Consider the following 25,972-nt stretch of genomic DNA (forward strand, 5'->3'; position numbering starts at 1 on the left):
TCTTGTTCATTGTGAATGTAAATCTGATGTCAGGCTGAGCGCTGAAGAGGGAATGTGTGGGTGGCAATCGCTTCCAGCTCAGACCCACTGAGAGAAGTGCAAGAGAGATAGAGTTAAAAGAGTGGGAGGCAGGGAGGGATGTAGACACACATGAGTAAGAGGTTGGTTTAAAAAAAAAAAAAGGAGGAAGAAACTGTGTGTGTGGGGGCGGATGTGGTGGTGCTAAGTGCTCGTGTAGGAGTAGAAGAGACAGTGCAAGAGCAGGACTATGTGGAACGAAGACAGGATGACAGCTGAATAGAGGAAAAAAAGGAGAGGCAGAGAAAAAGAGGAAGTGCATCTGGGGGAGTGGTAACAAGAGGTAGGAGCTGGGAGTCGGACTGACAAAGGGGGAGTTGGATGGAGACAGCACAAGAGCCAGAGATGGAGGATGGAGAGGGAGTGGGTGTCTTAATAGCGCTGAAATGCTCAGGGCTTTTTGTATGTTTGCCTTTGTTATGATGGAAAGCTGCTTGGCTCTCTGTTTGCTTTTGATACATGAACTCCGACTACAAATGCAAGGCAGTCACTGCTGTGTTTTTACACATAGAGCAATGCACAGTGAAATCAACCACACACTGACGGATAAATTATATTATTAAGGGACAGGAAGGGAAAATAAAGGTGAATTAGGGATTACTTTATAAGGGAAGAGTAAAAAATAATGAATAAATCTGAAGTCACCTGAAAACAAAAGCTGAATTAAACTTTGAAGACATCTAAAGTAAAGGAATGGACTACATCAGAGCCAGAATGTGAACAAAAAATGGAAGAAAACAGCATATTAATGTTTTATGTTTTAACAATTAGCTTGGTAGACAGGACTGATTAAATATGCTGTAACGGTATTCAGGCGCTTTCAACTTACTTCGTTCTATTACAAACCTAACATCTTTTATTGGGATTTTGTGAAACTGGTGCATCATCTTTAAAGTAAAAATATGAAAACTGTAGAATACACTTGTTCTTTTCTCCCTGAGTAAATACATTAAAAAAACAGTGCTTTTACAACTCTACCAGCTTTGCTCATGAATTTATAAAAGCTTTTGTCCATTCGTATTTGGAAAACAGCTCATGTTCATGACAGATTGCATTTGGATGGAGAGAACTCTAACAAAGTTTCTTCCAGGATTGCACTGTTTTAAACTCCACCCATCCCTCCATCACATCTGAACTCTGCGTTTTAAAAAACAAAATGTTTTAAGTAAGCATTGATTTTCTCTGTATCGGTCAATACTAAACCTCACATGTCTACATGAGCATAAAAAAACTGATCGATGCATCTCTATGTATCTCCAAGTAAAACTTGACACCTTAACACCACTTTGTTTTTTAAATATATCACAAACAACTAAATGTACAAACAGCTGCAGCATGACTCTATAAATATTATATGCGAGATGCTAGCAGTGTCAAGATCGCTTTGCTAAGGATTTCTAATGGTTATAAAGAACTTCACACTGATGCTCCTACACCAGACACAAAACTCTGACGAGCAAATTGTTCCTTCTAGGTTCATGTCTACCTAATAGATCCCTTAAAATGATAGAACCACTTCATGCAGGGTGAGGGAACAAGTATTTCCATGTACAGAACCTACATCCTACTTGGTGTCCATGGAGCAGGAATTGTAGTCCTTTGCTGTCATTTAGACATTTCAGAAAGAATTCAATTGAGGCGTCGTCCACAATCACCAGCTGGATAGTAAAAAAGAGTGACTACCAACCCATCTATCCAGGACCACATCCAACAGGGAAATTATTGCCTAGCACTGCTATGTAACCTATTTCAAAGGCAAAGCCCAGCCATCTTTCAGAGGAATCTCATTTGCTTGTAATGATCCACATCTCATGATAACGTATGAATGTCGGAGTGTAGATGCACCGGTAAATCAAGAGCTTTTTGCCTTAAGATCTTTTTCACAGTGGGAGAATTGAACGATTCCTGCAGTACTGTGGATGAAACCGAGATCTGTGCTTTTTTTTTGTAGTGCTCCAACTTTTGAAGTTTTGTCTACCCAATAGATTCCTCTGCTCCTCTTTCCAGGCAGACTCACTCCCAGCCAGGAAAGAGGAGCCTGCATCATTTTTATCAATTAGCAAACATCACCCAGTGGCTTTAAAACACCTTAGACTGTGTCTTGGATTGTTTTATCAGAAAAGGACAGATGGATGCACTGGACACCAAGCAGACACAGCCAGTCTGCACTACGTGGCAGAAAACAATAGTTGTGTTGCCTTTTAGAGTCTGGCTTGGGATGAGAGAGGACAGAGATGCAAAGTCAGAATATGTGTTGTTTAAAAAGACATTTTTTTAGTCGTTTATCCTTTATGTTGAATCTGTTTTGGACCGGAATAAATTAATTTGTCCAACAAGGTGTGTCTTGAAGGACACTTATCTTGCGAATGGAACAATTCAGTTGATTTTTATAGTGGCACTATAAAAATAAACTAAAATTAACTTGAAGGACACGTTAAGTGCTTGAATACAAGGCAAATGAAGGTTTTCTATTGTTTTTTGAATACATTTCGCATCATCCAAAAGGCCTGCAGGGTGATATAGCACTTTGAATATTTAATCAGAGGAAAAAGGAGCTAAAACTATGATAGAGCCTTTAAAATATAGTTAGACCAAACGCTACATTTGACCAAAAAGGAAGTATGGGGCCACCATTACTGAAGCAGTTTCACAAAATGAGTGTAAACTTCATTTATATAATTGTCATTATATAAATGACAACTATATAAATTGTCATTTATATTGTAAACAATATGTCATTGTTTACAATGACATATTTGTCATTGTAAACAGTATTATGTCGATATATTGTTTGTTGAAATATTTTTTGTTATTATTGTTTACTTGTAGTTTATAATATCGCCCCAATAGTTATAGTATAGCAAAATCAAGCAATTATGTCACCTTCATTTGTTATAAAATGCTGTATATATAAAACATAGCTTAAAAGAAATCTAAACCCCTTGAAATTGGCTTCCGTCTCTTTAAGAAGCTCCTACTTTTTGCCGCTTTCACAAAAATGCTCCTCCATTAAGCCGTTCCTTAGGAGCGATGGGCTGAGAAGTAGTTTGTATGTCAAGCTCAGCACATGTGCGTTTCCACTGGGTGTTTAATATTTGTTGCTGCCGCTAGTCTGGAGGAGCTGAGTGTGGAAATAATTTTTTTTTTTCAATTTTGAAAAATATATCTCACAGATATTTTTTTAACCAATTAAATATATTAGTTAATTGTTTTTTTATAAGCAAAACCAAATAAAGTTACAACAAACATCTGTGAGCAGATGTTTGTTTTTTGAATTTTTATATATTAAAAAAAAAATATATAAGATATACTCATATCTTGATAATTAACCAAAATGTTCAGTATATAAAGACATTTTTTGTGTCCATGTGGTGTAAATTTATTTGAAAGTATCAGGTGTGCAGAGGAGCTCCTATGCCTACAGTACAGACTTATAGATTATTAAATACACATTAAACTTCTACAGCAATCCCCTCAAAAACGGCTACAAAACATACAGATAGCTACAAACTAGACATCAGTCTGCAGCAATACAGGTAAGTATGCTGCAGCCCTGATCATCATGGTTAAAAATGATGCCAAATCATTTTCTTATGAATATAATAAGGTGGCTTAAAAATGTCAAGCAACTATAAATTACACAAAACCAATTTAATTCACAAGAAAGTGCCAGTGTATCTAATACCAATGAATTATTGTACAGCAGAGCAGCATCCATCAGAGCGCACTCTGGAGAAGAGCAGGAAGGAGGCTTGGCAATATTAATCGAAAACATTTTACCACTGGGTGGTGTCTCTGAAAGATAAACATAATTTTTTTATGTTTTAAAGTCATTCTCTCACTCCCTGCTGAAGGGTTCAGATTTCTTTTCTCAGTATTTACGAATGAAAGGTTTGTGAAGCCAAATCAGCTGCAGAGTGGAGAATAAAGGAGGCAATAATTTGATCAAAAGCAGCTTCTACTTCGGTCTCAGAACTTAATCCATGTGGAAAGTCTAATTTTCTCTTTTATCAAATATTAAATCAGTCAAAGCAATTAAATGAAGAGGCTCCCTGAAATCATCCAGATTCACTGAGGACTGCTGTGCACCCTGAATCGGCTGCACAGTCCTAAATAACCAAACATGTCTGACTGTGGAGTTGGGAGGAAAACTCAAGCAAGCTCAAGTTTAGGATGCAAACTGCAGAGACATGTCATGTGCAAAACATAACACTGCAGCAAACAAAGCTCTAAAATTCACCGCTGATTTTACTAAAATGAAAAATAGATGTTCTTGTGTTGGGTGAACAAAAGTGAGTAATAAATTGTCAGATCATTGGATTTATGGACAGTTCCATTTTGATGCTACTTGCCTCCTTTAATAATGTGTTTTACAGATATGAGTAACGTTCAAGAAGCACAGCTTCATACAGAACTGTCAGTCAGCTTCCCACTGATTACTTTTTGTCTTTTGTGCTTTCACTGGAAGTGAAGAGTGAGTGTCTTGTTGTTTTTCAGCAAACACACCTCCTGCGACTTTCAAAAAGAGAAATGAAAGGTCTAATTTTGTCTAGCTTCTTTTCTTTGTTGTTGAACTTCAACTTTTCTTTTCCAATAAAGGTCAGCGAGTACAGTGTGATCTGATTTACCCGGCTCCATACTGTAGGTGGAATCTTCTTTATTAGAAAATATCACTGCGTGTAACAACTTAAATCCAACAATAAAGCCACGCCTGGCTCAGTGTGTTTTGGTGCTGGCACGTCTCCAATAAGCCATAATGAGTCCCCGTTGCATCATGCATATTTACTTCAAAACTTATGACAATAAACTTTGGCTGTCAATCAAAACATGTCACTTATGATCAGGACTAAAATATAAAGCAAAAAGGAAAATCAAGAATGTTTAGCAGAAAAGTTTGCGAAAAACTCCTCATCCAAATACGTGTCTGTATCAGGTAAATAACACTCCTGAGAAAATCTGAATAACAAATAAAATATTAACATTCACTTTGGATCCAACACTGTGAATATTAGATGATTAAAATGTTGCAACAAGGTAAGGGTAAGGTTAATATGCATTCAAATAAAAATTTATGGCCAAACAAAAAGAATAAAAGAGAAACAAACAGAAATAAAATTCTACTTATCTTAATTCACTTGAAACATCAAGCAAATCTGTAAGGAGGTAGATTTAAAAAAATAAATAAGGTAAAACTAATAGCTTGTTGAAATATCTTTGGATTCAGTTTCAGTGTTTTCTTAATCGCCTCCAAATCAAAGTGAATCTGATTAAACTGAACTAATGTTCAGCTCTGAGCAGGAACTTCTTAATATTTGCATCCAACTCACAATCCCTTAAAGGTCACAAAGGATCAAAAAGATCTCTTTGTGCAAATGTATCAGTCAGGAGAAGGTTAAGGAAAAAATCCTCAATTGTAAACATACCCTGATCAGGCATAGCATTATGACCAACCAGCGTGCATGGTGAAGGTATGCTGTGTTTTCTAGTACCATGATGTTAGCAGCATGCCTTGTCTATAAGAAGGTGATTGAAATAAAAATTGGCTAGTTTTCACTGTCATTACAAAGCTTTGAACCGTTTTTGTTTTTTGTATTTTTCCACATGAATACGTCTGTTTGCTTTTGAGTTGAACCATACAGGAGAAAAGTGAAACTTAAGGTGGACATTGGAAAAAAAAAAATCATCTACTCCACGTCATAAATATCTGGCTATTCTTTTTTGTCTAAAGAAGAGGGCAGAGAGAGAAGGAAGAAAAGTAAAAGACCCAAGGCTGGGACCTCTGATGGTGCCCTTACTCCACCTTTGAGTCTAACACACCAAACTGAAATGAAAGCTTACCATTGACCAAAGCAGATATCACTTGACCATACATGCTATACAGATGATTGCTGACCATTCAAACCTTCTGTCAGCCTGGCAGCAAACAAACAGAAATTTGTACAACAGATGCATAAATATCCTTTATTGCAGAAGAAAATCTGGTAAATCTTGCTCAGCAGCTTTCCACATCACCAGGTTTGGACTCAACAACCAGAATCCCAAAGCCATCAACAACTTTGAACAGGCACCATTGTTTCATATTGTTATTTTCACATTTCTTTTTGGTTTATTATTTGTTTACTGCTTTGGCATTTATTTCTGCCATTTCTATGTTCTTATGCTGCCTTTCTCCAAACTTCTGCTTCTTCTTCATCACAGTAAAAACCTTAAGTGAGGTTGACTGATGATGACCTTGAGCCTGGATTTGATCACTTCCAAATCAGCCAGTCTGGCTACCAACACTCGGAGCTTTAACAGTGGCAACAAGCTTTGAAACAACAGAGAAATGCAACGTAGACGCAATCAAACAAAAACACCACTGGAAATAAGAATAATATACAAAAATATAATCAATAAGCTAATTAAATGTTCTATAATTTAGTGTTCTTTACAGTTTCCAGCACTTCTAATATTATTTACAACAACAGTAAAGAAAATTTAGCCTCTAAAGATAAAACATTGATTTTCTTTTTACTGAGCTTCAGCTTTTCTTTAAGGGGAATATTGACTTCACTGTTCTGCAAACAACTAGGAATCTTTACTAAAATTAATGCACAGCTTTTGTTTGATCAGGAAACTGCAGCAGGAAAACAATGAAATATTTGTGTTGCTCAGCTGGATGTCAACAGAAAGGTGCAGAAAATAAGAATAGTGGCTCCAATTAGCATACCCTACGGTGCCCATGACAACAGCTCTTTTCTAAGCATCAAACAGAAGGAGTTTCAAAATAAAAGCTGCAAATTCAAAATTATGGAAAGAAAAATCAAACAGAGACAGATGGAGATATCCTACCTATATCAGGTGGGGCTCTTGTGCTTTTTGTCCAAACGTGTACAGGCGGTCAGCCTCCAGCTTACAGCATGAGACCCCTCTGCTTGCAGAAGATGATTTCAGCCTCAGAGTCTCTATTCATCGGCTCAGAACTTGTTCAGATCTGCAGATTGTCTCACATCCCGTCAAGTGCTGCTGATTGTTCTGAGCTCCGAAAGCGCACAGTGATACAGACGTCTTATAAATAACTGAGCGTGTCTGCAATCAGCTCCTGCCAACAGGTGTTATGAAACACAGGCCGGTCTGATGAAGCAGCTGAAACATCCTCCGGTGGGTTTATAAGGCCATAGAAAAAAGTTCCACGGAGAAAAAAGTATTGCTCAAAAAGTCAGCCTGAACAAATGGGAGGAATCAGGGGATCTTAAAGTGAAGCAGAGCAAAGAAAAAGCAATTTCACTACAAAAGCTCAGTGCTTCAGAAGGTGCAAAATGTATAAATAAATCAGTCCATGACCTTTAAATCTTTCATGGACAAATAGGCAGATGGATAAAAAATTAATCATTTAACACAAAGGCACCTAGAATCAGGGCTCCTTCAAGATTTTTGAATATTTAGGTCCAATACTCTGCAAACATCCCATAAAATTCCTTTATAGCATATATTTATTAAGAAGATGGCATTTCCTTTGTTGAATAATACATACAAAATATAATTAGGCGCAATATAATAACCACAGATTCACTTAACATTCCTATAAGAAGATTATAAGGTTTTTCCTGTTGACTATAAGCGACTAGACTAACACACACTTACATACACACACACACACACACAAACACACCAACAGAGTGACCTGTTGGTGGAAGGATGTCTTGTCACTGCAAAGGTAAACTCCCAACTGTGGGCCTGCGCTTTTCTAAAGTGCTAAATTTACTGCTGATGTGGCCCGAAAGTGCCAAACCGCAAAGTGTACGCAGGGTGACAGTTCTTAAGTAGGCCACTGTTCGTTACCTCGCATCCTCAGATTAATTAGTGAGAGGTAAAACGACAGAGAAACAAACACTCCCAGAGCGGGCTGACTGTTATAATTTCACACTGAGGCAGTGTTCATCCTCCCCCCGCCTCCCTCCAGCACCAGCAGCCTGCTTCTGACTGAGCGCCGGCAGCATCGGCGGCTCGGCGGAACGCAGTGGGGATGAGAGCGCCCCCTCCCCGGCCTCCTGCTGTCCTCTCTCCCCGGTGCCCTCCGGACAGACCCTCTGCTCGTAATCCCGGTGTCCGACAGGAGATCCACTGAGGGCGATTCCTCTCATCTTTTAGACGGGAATGTTTTTTTCTGAGCTCGTCTCCTTAGTGCGTTCCCGCCTTATTGTGCATGTCAGAGAAGAAGTGGCCAGAGATGGATGGGGGGGTGGAGACGACGGAGTTTAACTGTGATCGAAAGCTACGGAGAAAGGAGGCGCATGTCTGGGAAAATGCAGTGCATGCATGAGAGCGTGCGTGAAGCGCACCAGAGAGCTCCACACCTCCACAACAAGCAGCCAACGAGCAATCAGAACAATTAAGATGGGACCTTCGGCTCCTTGTGCAGAAAAAAAGTACAACACATTCCACCTTGTGCAGAAATGAGAAGCAGATATGATCGGTCGGAAAGGAAGTCTAAAAACAAAGTGGATGCATCCCAGAAGCGAGCAGATGCTGATCACAACTTAGTCCCTCGTCCTCCTTCCCTCTAAAAAAGCTCATCCTTAGGAAATCCGCCCAGAAAGCTGTGTGACCCGACTGCTGCATGGATGGAGATTATCCTGCACAGGTGGATGGCAGGACAGTTTGGAGAGGCGGCGGCGGCAGTGCACAAAATGCCCTGCGCCTCTCTGCTTTCCTTCCTTCTCTCTGAGAATCTCCAGCAGAAAGAGACAGAGAGAGAGAAGCTGAAGAGAGAGAGAGATGTTCAGAAGGGGTGGGGCTGCATGGATCCCTGCTGGGACCTGGAGTGATTTTAAATACTCATCCTTTTTTTACCTCACTACCTCTCTCTTTCCTTCCCTCTCCTTTCTGCACAGCCTCTTAATCATTACTCGTTACCTCTCACCTTCTGCTGTCACATGCATGGGAAGAGCAGCATGAAATTCAGGGCTAAGGGCAACTGAGTGGGAGGAATGCAAGCACATTATTTAAATCCTCGGAAAAGGCAAGACCGTATTTCTAACAGACACATTCATTCAAACACGTGTAAGCGCTAAAATCTAGTAAATGTTTCAGCCCACCTCTTTGTGTTTAACATGCAGGATTGTCTGCGATGTGGGCTTGGTGGCTTTAAGAGTTTTACCATTTTGGTCTTTATGGTATCAAATTTTGAGGAACTTTTACCAAAGATAAGATAATTATCGTAGTCATTAATAATTACACAATGATAGGCTATATATGGTCTCATCCTCTTCAAGCAAAGCAGTAGAGTTAAAGTAACTCTACGTTCAGCCTCTAAATGAGGCACAATGGTTTCCAACCATGCAGCCATGGCAACAATTTAGATAACTATTGTATTCGTTTTTAGTTTTCAGAGGGAATTAAATACAGATGTTACAGTGCGCAGGTTAGTCAGCAACTGAAGTGTGTCAGGCTACTAAACTGTTGTTTGCTAAATAGCATATCCCTGGCTTACTGGGACACATAGCCAAAATAAATTAGAAAATATGTAGTTTTAAATAAAATAATTTATAGGTTAGTTAAAGCATTTGAAAAATGCATTATTGTACACATGATTGCATACAACAAACAACTGGCTGTGTTGATTCTGTTCCCAAATAACATAAGCAATGTGAACAATATGAGTAGAAATGTTTAACTTCAGTGGAAAGTCTCAACAGACTCAATAAATTAGTCACCAGTTGCGTTTTTGATGAGTCACTAGAGGGACCAGAATCAATAAGCTGTGCCAATCATCAAACTAAACTGAACACAATATCCAGATCAACCTCAAGGGTGCACTGTTGTGAATATAAATAACTTAAGGTTCATGTTTTCAGTATAATTGTTTCTAGGCTCTTTTGCTAATGTTATAGGTTTTTTTCTCTGTATCATCAGCGTCAGTTTTAACAATGGTACATATTTCTACTTTGTCTTAAAAATAATTGACATTGCATCTCAGTGTTTCCCAAGGTGCACAAACCAAACTTTGTTCCTATATAGTGAGATCGTAGCATTTAAATGTCCACACCAAAAAAGTTTTTCAGCAATAAGACATAATGTCAATATTTACATGATGGCAGGACTAAAACTATAGCACTCTCATTTTGGGTGCAAAAATGTTGCATAAGTATCCATGTCAACTTAATGAACTGCTCACCGTGGTAAAAATGTCCTCCTATAGGTGGATGCATGCTATGACGACTGCTGCTTTCAACGCTCAAACGGTACTGGAAGTATCGCATCTTCAATCAGCTAAATCTTGTCTTTGTGTAGTTTTATGACAAAGAAAACCGAGCAGAAAAGACAACACTGTACTGCGCAGCAGCTTCGATGAAGAATCTGGTTAAACCGCCTCCACAATCTCTTCTCAGCTCATCTCTACACGTTTTTTATTCAATAACATCTGCAGAGTTTCAGGACTCCAACAAAACATTTCACCTACCTTACCCCCCCATCGGTTCTTCCTTCTCCTTCTCCCCTCTTGTCTTTTATCCCCTCCCTTTCTTTTCTTTTTCCGCCAAACCTCACTCTCTCCGAACAGTCTGTCTGTCTGCTCTATAATTATTTCCATGGTTACCAATAAAGATGGCAAGCTTAGCCTGACGTACTATGGTAGTAATCTCTTGCTCTCCTCCGCCTGTTCCCTCAGTCCTCTCCTATCAGCTGTTGTTTTCTTCCTCTTCTTCCTGTATTGCGTTGCTACGATTCTCTGCAGCCTTCTGCTTCTTCCCAGCACGATTCTGCTGCTTCATGTGAAATCTACAAGTTGATGCAACTCTAGTATTACCATGAACGCAATCCATATGTAAGTTAGTCAACATTCGAATTGTTCCAAGAGCATCATGCATGTTGTGCTTACACTGCTTTCCTTTTCAAGAAAATATGAGAGGCTGTACCACAAGTTTTCGGGTTTTGAAGCTGCATTCATTCCCTCATTTATCGTTTTAAAACAGTTTTTCATGGCGCGACATTGCTTTAGAAATTTTGTTTTCAGCAATGGAACAATTAGCAACTTGGAGAGTTTTCAACTGTTTCACAAATCAGTAACAAACTGCACCTTCCAACATGAGCTAGCATCCTGTTGCGTTGTTTCCACTTCCACACATTTCAATTTTTTTCCCCTGCCTGTGAGCTCACAAGCTGATTTGTAAACTACCTCAACAATAAGAAAGAAAAAGTCTGTCATTCTGATAAACAACTCTTGCTAAGATCACGACTCATAGCTTCAAAAGCTGAAAATCTGTGTTACCCCAAAATCTGTGATATTTCACTGTAAATCAGGGTTTAACTAGATAAAATTGACATTTCAAGGCAACTTCAGCATATAAATTGGAAACATATTCATATTATGGGTTAGTCTAAAGAATGAAGGATCGATCACACTTGTTTTTCAGTGGGACTTATTGGTATTCTGTGCAGGAACAGAAAAACACTAAACCAAAGGTGGAGAAAGGGGCCGAGTTAAAAAGTGTATGGAAGCAGCTCATGAACAGGCAGAACACACTGAAATGGACACATTTCATTTTCAAGTACAGACAATATATCTGAGTCACTTACAAAGCAGCCAAAGTATCTACAACACCTGCCAACAATGATTGACAAGAAAACAGACTTACGGTTGGTCCACTTAAACCGCCTAGCGTGACAGAACACGATCCAAGAGAAGGTGCAGTGTAGCGAAAGCAGCTTCAGAAGTCGTGAAATTAGGTCCTCATTGCTGTTTATGCACTCCATAGAGTGTTTAGCCCTCAGGGGATTAAGGGCATATGACAATAAATGTGTATGTCAATTGCATGACTGCTATGCTGGCAAAGCAGTATCAGCGTTTATGAGCGGCAAAAAGTCAACCAATTAGAAAGAAAATGAAAATGGAACAGAAAAGGAATCACACTGGTTTAATTTCGGAAGACAATGATTATTATTGTGCCGATCAAGTTTTTTCCTGCCGATACCGATAACCCATGAGGGCCGATCACTGATACCGATCACCGATACCGATCACATAATTTTTTATTTTTTTTAAATCATAAACACTATCGGTTACATTATGTGGAAAAAGGAATCATGAATTCACCTTAATTTAGACAAAAACTTGTTTTTAATAACTTTTTCCAAGAAGAAAACTAAACAAAACAGGCATTGTGTAAATTGTACCGCTATCGGTAATACTATCTTTAACAGACTGAAAACATATGAAGACTCTGAAGAGGCTAAATAATGCAAAAAGTCAAAATAAAACCTCTCTACATTGCCAAAAAAATTCAAGCATAAAACTTAACATTCAAAGGCAAATACAGGATCCATTAAAATAAACAATCCTGAGTTACTGAATGAAAACTTCCTGTTAGCATGGTGGCTAGCAGTAATCAACTAGCAGCTGATTACTGCTAGTTCTGATTGGCTGTTTCCGACTGAGCAGAATAATTATGCAGAGCAGGGAGGAGATCGATTATTTTTTCAGAGATTATCTGTCTCATGTTAGGACAGCGAAAGTTTTAATATGTAAAATGTATTTTTTTAAGTTAGATGCTGCAGCTTTAAGCAGAGGTTCGGTGTGAGAGTCACTACCAGGTGGAGCAGAAGCGGCGCTCCGTCTGTGAAATATTACTACCTGTAGCGTAGCAGCGGTTCAACAGCGAGAGCAGAACCAGCGTCTTACATCGCAGCTCGAAGACTTAAATAATTTTGCGGGTTATTTGTTTAGCTTTCTGAACGTCATGCTAATCCGGGTGAGTGTTTGTAGCTGTGCGCTGCTTTACCTGCTATCTGATCCTCCATATGTCTTTTTTACTTCATTGAGCCTCGATATAGCCAAACTCCGTCAAGTATGCCATTGTTTTTATACCATATTAGATTTGTTGTGTTGATGCATTTTGATGTGCTTCAATTTTCCACCGCAACACGCAAACTTTCCCATTCACTCAGTGCGTTATAGTTCCACATCGCTTAGGATTTGTTGCTGCGCGTTTGCACAGTGTGAAGGAAAGAGGAGACCAGCTGCACAGACAGGCTGCGAAATGAGATGCAGCTGATCGGTTTGTGTGATCGGCAACAAGAGACCGTGATCGGCGATCACCGATCATACACTTCTTCACGGAAATCGGACGATTATGATCGGTGGCCGCTTGATCGGCACACCTCTAATTATTATGTTTCAGCCGCTCAAATTGTTGGCACCAAAGAGGTGCCGTATTAAGGTAAAGACTCAAATAATCAAAAAGGCAAAGGCAAAAAGTACTCTAAGATGTCTTGGTCAATAGATAAGTACGATTATGGCTCTAAGGATATGAGACTCATACGCTTGCAGCAGGAATACTTCCTCCTTCAGAGCGGTATTCCTCGAGGAAAAGGTTTGTGTGTTTGAGGGAGTTGTTGGATGTTGCATGCGGCTCATTCCCAGGAGCTTCCTATGGATGAAGGGGGTGTCTACCTCTAAGCTAATGGAATATATTTTGGTATTCCATGATGTCATGATGTTAGGCAGGTAAGCTGGTGCCCAAGTCCAGTCTTCATCTAACATTCCTTCAACTTATGCATCTTTTCTCCATCACACCTGAATCAAACAAATGACACATTAGCAGGATTCTGCAGAGCTGAATGGCTGCTGATGAGGGAATTCAGACATTTTATTCAGGTATGTTGGAGCAGAAGTGAACCTAAATGTTGCAGGATATTTCTCAAAGTCTGGACTTAGGAATTCCTGTTGTAGAGGATATATTGCCTTATTTGGTGTTGAAAAAGATGTATTAAAATTAGCTATTATACTCCATTATATTACAAAACTTCCTGTATGTACCTTATCCTGCAACTCAACAGATTACAATGAAGAGCACACATCTGCCGACCTGTTCACAAATAAAATAGGTAAAATCGCAACATAATCAGACATACAGAGATGATTAGTTCATGTGCAAATTATCCATACCTGTCTTTCCGTTATTTATAAAAAGTTATACGAGCTGTTAATTCAATTTATTTCTCAAATTAAATTGGCCTCAACAGTGGAAAATATTTATAAAACCCTTGTTCAAATTTAGTGACACATTCTGTTTGCATTGATTACATAAACGGCTTGTTGAATTAAAAATTAATGATATGATTCCAAACTGTTATTGGAAACACTCAATCTTTACGACTCCTAATGACACAGATAGTTAGTTATACTGACAAAAGAGTGTTATCTGCTTCTTATCAGATGAAAGAAACATTTTTCATTCAGTGATAAAAAAGCTAAAATTTCTTTGTGTCACAGATAAGCATAACTGAGAATTATCTATACCATATTTAGAAACAAAAATGTAAGTTAAAAGAATGCAGACAGTGTTGTGAAACTGACTTTAAACTTTGTCCTGAAATTCAATTTGGGTTTTAACACAGAGTTCACTGTCTTGTTAATGAGACTCTTTAGTGCATATCTGAGTCTCCGTCCTGCCTGTCATACATCTGGAGCTGGAAGGTGTCTGCTTTCTTTGGGTGAATATTTCATATCCTTTGGACCGGCGGAAACAGCACAATAAACCTTTGTGTCGTTTTGCGGATGTAGAAAATTAGATTATGTGACATGCATCGGAATCAGTATATCGTCATTTTGCTACAGTCGGGGAATTTTTCTTTGCTTTTTTTTAACAATATCATACTTATGGAAGTCAATATCCTCAATTTAAATTAATTTAATCAAGCTGATGGTACTGAACTGGATTATAACTTGATTACATTAGAAAGTACTTAAGTAAAATGTGTTGGCATCCACTGGAATGAAACTGGATTTGAATCCGACTGTACTGGATTAACTTCTAACTGAAATGAGCTGCCATACTTGAATTTCTTTTTTTAAGAACCAAGAGATTACTTTCGGTGAACACTGGCTCAGCTTACTGTAAATAAAATACATATATTTATGCACCTATGCTTGATTGTTTCATCTTTCTCCCTGAATATTCCCCTAAACTTTTGGACCCACATTTTTTTTTGAGGTTGCATGACTGTGCATTATGCGGTGCTCTCCCCTTCCCTCCGTTGTCATCCCAACGCCGGCTGAGGGATCGGCTCCACTTGCAGGGGAACTACTGCTGAGCAGACACCGCCCGGTGTCAGACCCCATGTTTCAGATGGATAGATAACGGGGGACTTGGAGCTGACAGGAAAGGAATGAAGCAGAGGAGAAGTAACAGGAATCACAGTGTGACAGCCAGACTCCTGAGAAGCGGGAAGAGAAAATGGAAAGAAGGGAGGGGACCAAGTGGTGGGCTTTCAGAAAGCTCTGCTGAGAAACTCTTGTATTTTGTGACAGGCTGACGGATGGTTGAACAAGGAGGACAGGACTCTACATGTGCACTGAGCCACCTTACCAGGCCTTACGCCAAGACATGGTGACAATGAGAGCCACAGCTGCTGTGAAATAGACTGCCAGGTTCAGAGAAGTGTTTCTCTTCTTTTTCACCTCTATATGGCCTTTCGTTCAAAACCAGCAGAACGGGAAGAGTTTTACTCATAGTGGGGATTTGACAAGGTCTTTAAAGGGGCAGCAATATGTAAAATTCACTTTTTTTAGCTTTAAATCTTCTTATGATGTTATTCCCTCATAGGCCAGTCGCGATAAACGATAAATCAATTAATCGCACGATAAATTAAACCTATCAACCTCATTTTAATTATCGGCTTTATCGTCTCTTCCTGTCTTTTTTTTCTTTCTGTTGATGACACTGAATGAAAAAAGGCTCACCTCCGGTGCTCTCCACTGACCCTCCCTTCCTCATTTCCTTAGTGTAATGTCCAGGCACACAACACGGGTTGTCGGCCGACTGTCGGCCCATTTTCAAAACTTGAGAGATCAAACATTAGCCGACAGAAATCCTAACGGTTCGATCGGGTTTGATCGTGTGTGGTGTCCAGCCACATGGGCACAAAATAAGGGCTACAAGTCCAGTTAAGTCATTTTAAAATCAGGTATTAATTAGTACTTCACTAGAATCTACCTGTGATGCAGTTGGCTCAGCGTAAAGTCCTGACTGAATGAAAATCTTTATAACCTATTTATGTCACGTTAACGAAGAACAGCTGAAAACTTACCGGGTTTATCCACTGCGGTAGCAATTTGGCTCCAACTCCTCTCCTTGTCATTTCTATATTCTTTGCACAAAATGTTGAATAAACATTAATGTTGTTTCTACATATCATCTCCAATGTCCACTGGATTTTGGGTTGCATCATGTCAGCTGTTTGGGATTCCCCTCCGTTAATTTCCCCTCAGAAAACACGGAGGAGAATCCGCGCTTTAGCTACCTGTCACATTCAGCGTTAAGCTCCCAGTCAGGGAAAACCCCTGATTTAGATCGGAGCGGCTGACGATCTACCGTAACACACAATACACTACAGAATGATCGGTTACGAAATCACCAGCGACAATCTCAGATCGGCCAACGATCTAAGATTGTCGTAAAGGGAAAGCAAAAAATCGTGTAGTCTGAACTACTGCATTAGGTAGTAGGATGTACCCATCTTCTCTATATAAATCTAGTGATTACTGAAGGGGAATATAGTATACAGACTTCATAATCTGGACTCTTTTGTTGAATGCAGTATTTATTTCCACTTTGGCTTTATGTTGTTTAGTTTTTATTCAAGTACAGTTTTTGTTAATGGAGACTGAGAATCCATTTTATTTTTTGTTTTTGGTTGTTTTGTTTATTTAGTTTATCAGTTCCAGTGTTATGTGTTTTTTTGAAAATAAAGTGTATCTATCTATGGCAGGAAATCGCATGCATTATTACATAATTTCCATTAAATCAGTGTTAAAAGGTCTTGAAACAATATTATCGTTTATCGCAATAATTTTTTAGACAATTAATCGCTCAGCAAAATTTGTTATCGTGACAGGCCTCTTCCCTCATCAACAACATACCTGGAGTGTTACCTTGATGAGAAATCTCCCAGGGCAACCATTCAGCAGTGCAAAGTGCCTGGATGGACCTAGCCCCGCCTTCAAATCAGCTCCTTCAGACTAGCCACCAGCAATTAGCAAAAACCTGGTGCAACTTCTACTGAGCTTATTACAGGAGCTACTTCTGAGTGCAACGTTGCTAAAAACATTGTTAAAGGGTTAAAAGAGGAGCCATGTTGTGATGACTTCGAGAAGTCAGAGTTTCAGAAAGACAGACGCGTTTTGTTCAAGGCAATAAAATCCAAAGTCTTTTAAGTCATATTTGATATATACAGCATTTTTATAACAGTTACTTGATTGAGCTATAAAATGTCTCCATGTGCCTTGAAAAGACATAAAACTACCCCTTTAACGTATTCACAGACAACAGAGCAGCGGAAACCAAAGAACAGCAATTTTACTCTGTAATAAAACAACACTCCAGTGAAAATACGATAAAGGTTGTTAGATTCTCATTTGTTAGATTCCCATTCCACCCTCCAGAGTTTATCTAATCACTGATTGTACAATTGACATCGCCAAAAGTTTCTCAGTTGGTCACAGTAGTTAGAGAGCAGAGTGTCGTATTTAAATGCCAAATGCAACAGGGACTCAGCATGGCTGCACTACGCCTGTGACATTTTAGGAGGGAAAACCTGTTTAACCTGGGCTGATTTTTATGAAGAGAAAAATGCAACAAAGCAACATTTTTTTCTAACTTATGGAAAAGTCAAAAGAAATCAGCCAAGATTTCAGGAGGAGAATTGTGGAGCCACAATTACAACAAACTATTGTGAGAAGCTTGTGGAATGAAACCTAAAAGTTTTGACCCAAATCATAAAGTCCAACGGTAACGCTACTAAATACCACAAATACTGAAGAAATGTATGTAAACTTCTGATTTTGAATATGTGGACAGATAAATCTCTACCTTTCTCTTATGATTGTGGCATTAATCCAGAAGAAATAATTTTGACAATTCTAACTGACCTAAAGCAAGAAACGTTTGGTGTAAATGAGGGGGGAAAAAATGTTGATATAAGTAAACTTTTTGTTTCAACTGTGAAAAATGATCAATAAATAAAAAATTAATAAAAATAGCAGACATTGCTACGTACACACCGGAAACACCTGAAACCTGCAGTAGAAAAAGGACAAATTAAAAAAATTCCTTGAATCTGTTTCTGCTCTCAGATTTCTTAAAGTAGTTGAATCCAGCTGCCAACTTCAGGCCAGAGATGCTCAAGTTTAAAAGGATATTTAAAACATTTGTAAGAGATTTTATTACATGTTACCACCACATTATCACTCCATAATTTTATGTCTTTTTTTACAGGTTGAAATCAGAGTTCTTCGTCTTAAAATCACACATTTTCTACCTTCAAAACACAGAAACCTAATAACAGTGCACCGTCCGCCCACCATCACAGCTCCGGATTCCAGTTATCGCAAAGTCATTTGTGACTCATCAATACTTGCCAACTGCTGCTGAGTTTCAGCATGTGGAATAATCAGCTGAGACAGTGATCAATGAACAGCCAGGTAATGCACTTCCACCCAAAGTGAGAGGAAGGAAGGAGAGTTTTTAAAGAAGTCTGATTCCATACTGTGAGACAATCATGGCTGTAATTCTCCTTCAGTTACAATCATCATCATCACCAATTTAGTATAATTTCAGCCAAGAAAGTTTGAAAAACATATGATTATGTAGACAAGCAGATGGTGAGTGGAAAAACTCTGCATCCGGACTGAACTTCAAAAACCCACAGACCAAAATTATTCCCTGATCACCGTTACAAAAACACAGCAGAGATGCAGAAAACTCAAGGATTTTATATTTCTGAATATTAAAGGCATAAACATGGAACTTCACTGTAACATATGTTAAAGCTGCACAACAACATGAACATATTGTTAGCTTTGTCACATCCACCCACACCATTTGGAAATAAACCCCTAGGAATGCCGCGATGTAAACCTGACTCAGACCTGCTGGGTGGGAGTGTGTGTGTGTGTGTGTGTGTGTGTGTGTGTGTGTGTGTGTGTGTGTGTGTGTGTGTGTGTGTGTGTGTGTGTGTGTGTGTGTGTGTGTGTGTGTGTGTGTGTGTGTGTTGGTGTGGAGGGAGGGGAACCTTTTATGTCTTGAAAAAGACTGTCTTGCCTGTTGCCGGGCTATAATAGCAAAATGATTAAATTAATAAATTTTACAACTTTTTTTGTCTTTATTACTTAATTCATTCTAACCAGCAAATCTGATGTATCTATTAACAACATGATATATAATCAAAGAAGCTGCAAAAAAAATGCAGAGATATTTTTACATTTTTTGTCCTTAACCGTTTCCACAAGTTATCTGTATTTATGACTCAGAAGTTGTTGATCTTGCTAATATCTGCATTTTATAAGAGGAGCTTGGAAACTAAAAACTTATACTGCAAAAAATATGACTTTTATTCCATACCAAACAATGTGATCATGATTTAACCAAAATATAATCTTCATGACTTCAGATAGACTTGATAAAGTCTTTTATCACCACCATACAATGCAAACATGGTTGCATAATTCCTTGCGTAATATACTCTATGCATTATGCATTTCAGTCCAGGAAAATAGGTAAGTTTAAGTATGAACATATTTTATATGTACATTTATTTAGCCAATTATTACAAACATGACTCATCTCTTACTGAAGCAAAGTAATTAAAAAGCTGATGGGAGACTTCATTTTTTTCTGGCTGAGTGAGAAATTAAATCGTTTAAAGATTTTCAGCTGTGCTAACAGCCGTTGACTATCAGAGTTTATCTTCCAGTCCCATTATTGATCCTCCGCCGCTCTGTTCATTAAGCTGAGCTATAAAACAACTTATGGAGCAGCTGAAGCCCACAGAACCTCCCAGCCGCCTCCTTTAAACCTTTACAGAGACAGTCAAGATCATAAATGTGCATACGTTACCTGAAACGTAATTTTTTTAGAAGGTAATAAGTAAAAATCTTACTGGCTGCAGCATCAAATGAATAATTCCCACTGAATGATGCTGATTTAGTTACAGAGGTCTGAAACTAAACCAAAGTCTTTTTTTTTTTTTTTTTATAAAATATGAAAAATGTTAAGTCTCAACATTTGTTGCACTTGCCGACATAATTGTATCTTTAGTGTAAGAAAATGATGCCGCACTAAATATTTAACGTACAAGGGTCAAAATAAAAATTGAGGAGACTGTATGTTGTTATACTTTAGTATGTACAACTTTACATAAAAATATTTATCCAATTAATGCCAGGTGAAATGTTAACATATCATATTACCATGTCTCCAAAAAAAAAAAAAAACTATTTTAAGATATTCAGTTTCTATTTTAACTTTAAACAGTTACATCTGGTGTGAATTAAACCAAATTGACAAAAAAAGTAAGAGTATAAAGTTCCTGAGAAACAGGTACCAGTAGTTTTCAGGCAGGAGTTGGAAAAAATGCAAAGCACATTTCATCTCGACTGAAAGTCACTATATTTTATTTAAGAACAATAAAGCAAATCAGTCAAATGTATTTAAAATGAACTGGGTTCATTATAAGTTAGTCATTTAAAGCTTGTTTTGTGTACGTAGAGCAAAAATAGAAAAGCAAGTCATTTATTTCTGAGTGTTATATCTCAAATTGTATGAAGTGACAGAAGGCAGAAAACTAATTATCAGTGTCTCTTACATAAATAGCAATAGTTGTATTTGCTTCAGTCTCTGCTGGCAGGTGTTTCCGGCTACATGTGTAGAAATCAGAACCCAGCATGAGATTTAGACGGCCTGTTTGTTCGGAAATATGTCATCATGTCATCTTAGCTTAACGAAGCAGGAAACCACATTCAGAGGTTGCAACAAAATAATGAAATATCTTGAAAATGAAAAATATGTCCATGTCCAGCTGGAGTGTGTTTCTTTTAAGAGGCGGCATTTTTTGAACAACTAATCAGCAAGTTGAAGGCAGTGGAAGGCAAAAGGCTAGTGTGACATTTCTAACATGACTTACATAAAAAATGACAGTGGTGCAGTTGATTTGTTCTTTAAGGTCAGGATTTCCAAGTTCAAGGATGGAAAACAAAATAAAGATTGGAATATTTACTCAGAAAGGCCGAATGTCCTTGAGGAACTCATAGAAACCAAAGTCAAAGATGCAGAAATGGAAATTACGTTTGCATTTCTGACAGTTCTCAACCTAAATGAGTAACACAATTGATTATTTCTGAACAGGTTGCTTTAATGTTAGAATGCAAAACAAAAAAAAATAGAATGATATATGTTTTACTGGCTTGTATTGATCAGCGACAGTCAACTTGGTCACTGATCACAGTGACCCAATTGTCATTGCTTTCTGATTTACAACTAGAACGCAGTCAAAATGACACAGGTGCTCAAATGGCGCCAATTTCTTTTATCAAAGCGAAAAAAAGGAAAAAATAAGATTTGCTCTTTGAAACAGTTTCTGTCAGCCAACTACAAAATCACTGTCGACACAACATGTGCTACTTTTTTTGTTTGAACATTTTGCTGCTGTTGTCCATCTACCTTAAGGTTTGATGTGTTGTGTGTAAAAATCCCAGTGGATCTCAGTCTGTCACCAACAGCCATCTCCGGTTTAAAGTCGCTTCAGTCTCCTTTTGTTCCCATAACTTCAACAATTCCTGATGTCCTTGTCTAAATATACTGAAGTGCTGCCTCGTAACTGGCTGATTTGATGTTTGTGTTCAAGAGTTATTGAACAGATTTACCAAAGAAAGTGGTTGGTGAGTGTAAAATGTGACAAATGACCTCTGTGTCATGTCAGCATGGACTTCAGCCACAATGGTTACTCTACATATAATGTTGTTTTACTCTTTTGATCATCAGTATACTGACATGTTTTTTGTGGGTCCATTTTTAAACTTTGGGCAGCCAATGTCCAATTCCAGTCCAATTTCTTTTTATATAATCAGTTTTGACTGTACTCTTTTATATCTTTATCATGTAGAAAGTTTCTTTAGGCACAAGAACATAGATGTTTGAAATCTGTGAGCTAAAGCAGCAGTAAGTTCAGATTGCCAATCCGCTTTGCAGAGGAGAAACCACCCAGTGCAGATTGTTTATTAGGAGAGGGCGAAGGGCAATATTCAAAAAAGAATGCCAATTATTGATCAGATTCAGAACTTGTTTGCATATTGGCCAACCTCTACATTTGAAAAAGATTTTGACTTTTGCAAAAACAGCATGATCAGCAGCATCAATATAGGGGATGTGACTTGAATTTTTAATGCAGAAAAATGTAAGACTTAGACTACATAATGCACATAGAAAGCTGTAACTTTTGTTTTATAAACTAGTGTAGAGATATTTGATTATGCAGTTTGTAAGTAATTATTTCTATCGTGTGAAAAGAGCTTTGAATCTAACTCTGAAATTATCAGAGAGGATTTCTCATTAAAGCACCCCATTAAAGTAACAATGGGAAAATTAAATGACCACTTCAGACTGAGCCAGTCCTTAGTTCAGTTTTCCTCTCACAGCTTATCCGCTACCTTCGGTGTTGCTATGGCTGCAAATAACATAATACTATTTCTGTAACAGCTTCTGCAGTGTTTTGAAATTCCCACAGAGCTTACCTTGATGGCTCAAACACTCTACAGCCAGCAGTTCTGTAACTGTTATTACCACGTAAATTACTCTGTCCTTCTGCACTTATACCAACTGCAGAAGTTCTCAACCTGCGTTTCACACCAGGGAGACAGTTTCATTTGACAGAGGTTAAATGCTGGAAAAGTGAGTCGTTAGTCTTGAGGAGTACAGTTCAAAGGTCTAAGCTAATTTGCTTAAACTTTCAATTTATGACTTAACTTAGGTGTACTTGGTAAGTCTTTTGAGGTTCTTCTGATTAGGAACCCAGTAGAATAGGCTCTATTGATTGCAATAATTACCCAGTTGTCTTGAGCATGAACTATATTTCCATTGTGGTTCCAGAGTATCAGTGAAAAGCGGCCAGACTCGTACAAGCAGGCTGTGATCTTCCTGTCCTTAGACACATTGTGGTGGAAGGTCATGTCAGTACGAGGTCCAAAGTCTAAGTAACTGTGTTGGAGATAAAACTTTCAGATCTTTTAGGGGAGTACTAAGGACCCTGTCGAGTCACCATTAACTTCACAATGAAGCGGGCTTTACGAATTAGCTTATTTAGCTACATTCCTAACTGTTTTTAATCGTTTGGCAGTCATTTTGGCTGCTACGTGTAAACAGTAGTGATGGCTATAAGAGTAAACATTTTCTCTGCACTTTAGCCTAGTTGCATGTCTACACAATAGATGGCCTGTAATTTACTTATGATTATTTAAGATTTACCAGTCCATGTCTTTTATCTCACAAATTTGAAATGTTGACCTTTTACTCAATTGGTCCTTTTCAAATTTAGGCTTTTGTCCCAAATATGAGAATTTTATTAACCCTGACCACCTTTAGACAGCAGTAGACACCTTTGTGACAATATATTTTCGCCTTTCCTTGTTAAAACAGATTTCAATGCTGTATTGCTGGAAGGCATTGTTGATGCAACAAAATGCAGAAAAACACTTTATCTGCTTGTGCTTTATGTATTTGTGATATTCTTGGAACTGGAACATGGTCAGAGTTGTCGGCTAAAGAAAAATTAATCTCTGTGTGTGTGCGTGCGTGCGTGCGTGTGTGTGTGTTGAAGCATTAGGACGTTGCTGTGAAGAAAGAAAAGTCTAAGCAAGAAAACTTAAATTCCCAAATGGTTATATTACACACGATTAAAATGCGCTCTATTAACCGTCTTTTTATGTAACAATCATGTTAATTATATTAGAAGGTATTTTGTACAAATTTAACGTTTCTTCCAAACTTTTGCTCTACAGTACACTTCAAGTACAAATGATACAGAATTCATGTAAGCTCTGCTTTGTACAAAAATATGGTAAATGGCATGTGCTTGATTTGCACTTTATTCAGTCCAAAGGACTCCAAAGCACTTAACACTATTACTCCCCCACACATACACTCACACACACATTCACATGCTGATAGTGGAAAGCTACACTGTAGCCACAGCTGCTCTGGGGCCTTCTGACCACCTCTAACAGGAGAGGTGAGTGAAGTGTCTTAGCTAAGGACACAAAGACAGACGGAGCAGAAGGGTTTGAATCGGCAGCTCACTGGTTACAGGATTAACTCCTTTCTACTGAGCCACTGTTGCCTGTAGCTTAATCTCATGTTATGCTATGCAGATGCTTTGTCACACCTGATGAACTTTGGTATGGTAAATGTAGCAGATGCACATGAGGAACATTGAGGGAAATGACAAAGAGCTTCTTATCTCCAAATCATTAAAAGGAAATGGATTTCTTTAACATAAATCTATGTAAAAGCAATGCAGCAAATCAGATCTGTTTCCACCTCCAGGTACAGCTGAGCCCGAACATAACACTTCATCCTAAATACTGGAGCTGTGAAGTGCATGCAAATTCTTTTTAAAACGCTGGTTGTGCCGGGCATCTGCCAGGTGTGAATGTGAGCAAGTCAGTGTGAAGCTGGATGTCGCTGAGCGCACATACTCAGCAAATATTTTGAAAAGTATGTAACTATGGTGAGAAAATGACTGCCATTTTGTCAGAAGGTGATGCTGGTGTGGACTACTTTAAGGCCTGGAGGGGTTTAAACATATTTAACAGCTGTTGGCAGCAGTTTATTTCCCACTGGTGCATATGCAGATGTGCCAGACCTCCAGAGTGCCGCAGGGGAAACTGTCAAATGAGCTGATGTCGTTTGATGTGGCACATGTGAAGGCATGTCAGTCTGTCTGCTTCTTTTGATACGTTTCGATATCATAACGATGGTTATGCATTTGTAATGCTGCTACAAAGCAACTCAAGCCCTAAAGGTAAACATAAAGCAGTTTTTAACAATTCCAAACTTAATTTTTTTTTTTTCTCCATGAAAATGCAAGAAGGGAAGAAACACAAGATGTTCCACAACTTTGAACAGTTTGTTCTTAACTACTAAGGTTAAAACAACAAACTTCTTTAGTACACACATTACTGAAGAAACGTAGGCACTGTTGAAACTTCAAAATTTAATTAGCTGTTAGCTTCATTTTGAAAGGCCAACAAACAAACAACTTTTTATGCCAGGCCATTTTAGGTCACTGGTGGAACTTAAACTTCTTTCACATCATAGTTCTGCAATAAAAACCTCCTATAATAGATAATAATAACAACTAATCTGTAGACTTTATTTTAACATTCATTTTTTTGTCACTATTTTGGTACCATGGGTTAGGGTACCTGGAATCTAATGTTGCAGTAATTTGTTGCATAAAATACCTAGACTTTTATTTTGAAGAGTATTTGTAGGTTTTAGTTTAAAAGGCCAGCATAACTTTTTCACTACAGGTTTCATCTCATTAGTCATGTGGAAACTACAATACATTAGAGGTGTTGGTTTTACAATGTACCACTGTCTAGTCTGTAACAAAAGTGAAGTAGAGCAACATTTAAAAACTTACATCTCACAAAATATCAAACACCAGATATTAGGTCAGGAATTGTTTGCTACGAAGTGCCAATTGTAGAAAAAAAACTTTTATAAACGCTTTTATTTTTTTCTCAAAAACAGTTCACAGTTCATTAATGTCATTTAAATGACAGCTTTTATTTTTTTAAGTAAACACAGGATCTAGAACTCAAGCAACTCAAAACAGGGATGAACCGAGAGGGCTGCTTCAAGAAAGTCATTCAACATAAAACCAAATCAAATGTGAATAACAAATAAATATGTTTCACTGTGACTCGTGATCAGAAGTAAGTGAGGATATTCTGCTACTTGCATCACTCTTTCTGCAATTATAGTTGTTTCATGGACCACCTAAAATATGGAGACTGTATTTAGAACAGGGGGAAGTTCACATCATATGCACATGACTTACTTCTCTGCTATTTATAACC

General features: G+C 38.1%; 1 protein-coding gene across 11 annotated transcripts in view; it reads right to left on the reverse strand.

Moving 5' to 3' along the window:
* Positions 1-25,972, reverse strand: part of syngap1b (synaptic Ras GTPase activating protein 1b) — a 176,116-nt gene that overhangs the window by 64,498 nt on the left and 85,646 nt on the right. Inside the window, exon 1 of one of the 11 annotated variants that reach the window (XM_017309407.2) lies at positions 10,520-10,666. The exons of 9 other annotated variants lie outside the window; for them this stretch is intronic. The gene's annotated coding sequence lies outside the window, so the exon portion shown is untranslated. Of the gene's footprint in view, positions 1-6,909; positions 8,791-10,519; positions 10,667-25,972 lie in introns of those variants that run through there. One more of the 11 variants, XM_008430771.3, reaches the window with a different exon arrangement.

Source organism: Poecilia reticulata, chromosome 16 (genome assembly GCF_904066995.2).
Source record: "Poecilia reticulata chromosome 16, P_reticulata-male-v2, whole genome shotgun sequence".
Classification (NCBI taxonomy): Eukaryota; Metazoa; Chordata; class Actinopteri; order Cyprinodontiformes; family Poeciliidae; genus Poecilia; species Poecilia reticulata.